Genomic DNA, 3,854 nt, shown 5'->3' with positions numbered 1-3,854 from the left:
TACAAAATTTAAGGTCAAGTTTTACAAATTACTCAACCTAAAATCCAGCATAAAAACGAACAAAAGCGTAATAACGGTGACGTGGATTAAAAAAATTCGGAGAATAATAAAGATTTAAAAGAAAATAAAAATGATCAAAAGGATCACCAAAATGGAAACCAAAATAACCGGAGTGAAACCCCATACAAAAATGGATGTCCATTTCCACCATTTGGATATTCATTTCTACCTTCTCCAAATAAATATCAACAAAATTTATAAAATAACATCAGACTTTGGTCCCTACCTGGTTTCCAATCAAATTTGCAACTCGGATTTCAATCAAATTATCAATCTTGATTGAAAAACAAGTCAACGATATCCTTACAACCTTTACTACCTAATGTTACCAATGCTTGACCAAATGACGTTAGGCTCAAGTCCATGTGAATGTAACCGAATGATTGAATTCCTTATAGGGGAAAAAACGAAAAATAATTCAGGAAATAATAATAACGAAGAAAATTCCCAAAAATCTAATTTGGGAAACAAAAAACGAAGGTCCATTTTATCCGTAACAACAAGCGAGACTGTAGGGGTGGGTATTATAACCAAAAATAGTACAATTATTAATTGTCATAATTACTGGTAACAAACGGACAAACATTAGATACAATTGTACAGGTAGTAATTCCAATTATAATCGGCAATAAAGCAATACACTTGATATTCAGGTTAGTACCAGAATTAAAATCTGTATGCGTTTTAGGCACAGAAATGCTAAAAATCCTACTCTCCGTATTTTACAGCCAATCCTTTTTTCATCTACACGTCTTAAGCTGTATAAAGCAAACCTCCTCCACAAACTGGAAGCCTCACTGCCGACTGTAAATTGCAATAAAGCTAGTTTATCAGTAAACCAGCCTCTTAAAAACTAAAGTTACACCCGTAGATAGAGCTGCAGATTTGTTTTTGGAAGAGGTAGAGGAGACAATTGGAAGTTGAAATGGAGAATAGATGTCCCCTTTCCAGAAGGATCGTTCTTTCAGAATGATTGAATTCCTTACAGAAAAAAAAACGAAAAATAATTCAGAAAATAATAATCACGAAGAAAATTCCCAAAAATCTAATTTTGGAAACAAAAAACGAATGCCTATTTTATCCGTGAAGACAAGCGAGACTGGAAAGGTGGGTATTATAGCAAAAAATAGTACAATTATTAATTGTCATAATTACTGGTCACAAACGGAGAAACATTAGATGCAATTGTACAGGTAGTAATTGCAATTATAATCGAGAATAAAACAAAACACTTTATATTCAAGTTAGTGCCAGAATTAAAATCTGTATATGTTTTAGGTACAGATATGCTAACAATCCTACTCTCCGTATTCTAAAGCCAATCCTCTTTTCATCTCCACGGCTTAATCTTCCAAATCAAACCTCCGCCACAAACTGGCAGCCTCACTACCGACTGTCAGTGGTAATAAAGCTAGTTTATCAGTAAACCAGCGCCTCAAAAACTTAAGTAGCACCCGTGGATAGAGCTGCAGATTTGTTTTCGGAAAAGATAGAGACAATCGGAAGTTGAAATGGACAATAGATGTCCCCTTTCTAGTCTGGATTTCATCCAGATAAACCTTAACACGTAATAATAGCGGATCAGTCATTTATGAAAGTTCCGCAGAAACATCTGGTGCAGCACTTTATGTCAGAGGAGATATTAATTTTATTGGATTACCAAGGTTCTCTTCAAGATACTCTGCGACAATAAAGATTAAGAACCGTTTAGGGATCAAGCGACAACCTATAGTGATTTTCTCAACGTACCTACCGCCTGATGAATGGTGAAATCTGGTTAACTACTTCTGCGTTAAGGGATGGCCATTGCCCATAGGATATGATGGTAACGCACAATATTCGACTGGTGGTAGTCTAAAGACCGACCACAGGGGTGATTCTTTATAAGATCACCTCTTCACTGGATTGGAGTAAGAACTAGATGTCACAAGGTAATTAATTTGACCTTATGTTCGATAATTATTGGCGAAACAAACGAGAAGGAACGTAATGAAAGTTTCTTAACGTTTATTGTCAAAATATTAAAAATTTTTATAAATAATTAGCAAATTTAAAAAAATTCTCTCAGGAAAACTAAAATAAAATAATGATACAGAATAAAATTATTGCCTCATTTAAAAATATTTGTATGAGCAGTCCCTGTCAGAGATACACATATCAATAACACATTTTTACATTTCTAGAACAAATCAGCTTCTACTTCTTTAGTTTTAAATATTTGTTTTGAAATTTCTTATTCTCAATTTACAGTTAAATATTGTTGAATAATGAAAAAAAAAATGTAGACTTAGGACATTTCAAATTGACTGGATCAAAATGGAATATTTTAGACTAGAGCAATATTTCATTAGAATTTTAAATGTATTAAAAACGTTTCTTAAAATTTATTATAGTTGCATTTTTAATGAAAAATCTACAGTTCAATTTGCAAAATCATGAATCAATTTATATTCACATTGGATCAACAAAATTATACTTATTATGGTTCTGACCTTCAATATTATAAGATCTAAGTTTAAGCGTGGGGGAAACATAACGACCACTGGACATCCTACGATTTCTTCTGGTGTCAATTCTTCAATCGCGCCGCTGTACTTGTTTATTGTCACCCGCTTTCTATTCTCCTAAATAACTGGCTCTATAGTTCCTGCTTAAAATGACGGATAGAACCCAGATAAAAACCGCATGGAAGTCGGTTCTTATCTGGCACTATTGGCATTAGACTCGGATTTTGTCCTCGATTTATATACGTTCCTTGATCGGATTCCATCTGGATTGATATTTTCATCTCTGGCTTCTATATGGCTCTCACCCGGTCCTTCAAGATTTGCATCCGGTTTGTAGTCGGGATTGGACCTGGTTTATACCCGGCACTTGACTATATTCTATCTGGGATCAAATAACATTTACCGGATTTCTAAATGGGTCTTATACGGTTTCTTTAAACTTCTACCCGGTATTTAGGTGATGTATATCCGAAACGTGGAACCTGTAAAAATTATATCTGGTTTATATCAGAAATGCACAAATATGTACCTCTTTGTTATCGGTTCCTATTGGAAACCTATCCGGATTATATGTGGGTTAGCCAAGAATAAAAAAATACGATTAATCTTAAGTGAGAATTTATAGAGATATGTAATATATTTCAATGATAAATAATATCAACTAATAACAGAAGTAACATGTAAAGATAATTAAGAAATTGGTTTATAATCTTTAGAAGTGGCCATGTGCCTTCGAGAGACCAGATAGGAACCGGGTAAAAAAGTATATCTTTATTTTAATTTCTAGTTCTATTTGCCAGATAGGAACCTGGTTGGACCGGGTAGCCGGTACACTTTGACTTAATAATTTACAAATGGCCATGTGCCTTAAAGAGGCCGGATAGAAGCCGGGTAAAAAAGTATGTCCTTATTTTAATTTCTGGTTCCACATGCCAGATACGAAGCGGGTTACACCAAGTAGCCGGTACACTTTCAACATAACGCGATTCACAAGAGTCAATTGGAATATAGAGACCTGATAGGATCCGGGTAAAAATCTAATTTTATATGATTATTATTTTCATTTTGTTTCCGTTAACCATATTAAAACCGTGTAGGCGCGGGTAGAATATTTAAAAAACTTATTATTTATTACCATTTTCCGGATAAGGACCGGGACAAAATTAAATTGAAGAACAAATAAAAACGGTATAGAACCGGGTATGGGCCGAAAAGGTATGTAACCAGTTCCTTTTCGGTTTCTATTGGATTTCAACTAGTCATTTTAAGTCATTTAACCAGTCATTT

This window comes from Belonocnema kinseyi, chromosome 9 (assembly GCF_010883055.1).
Source record: "Belonocnema kinseyi isolate 2016_QV_RU_SX_M_011 chromosome 9, B_treatae_v1, whole genome shotgun sequence".
NCBI lineage: Eukaryota > Metazoa > Arthropoda > Insecta > Hymenoptera > Cynipidae > Belonocnema > Belonocnema kinseyi.
This window is presented reverse-complemented; position numbering follows the sequence as displayed.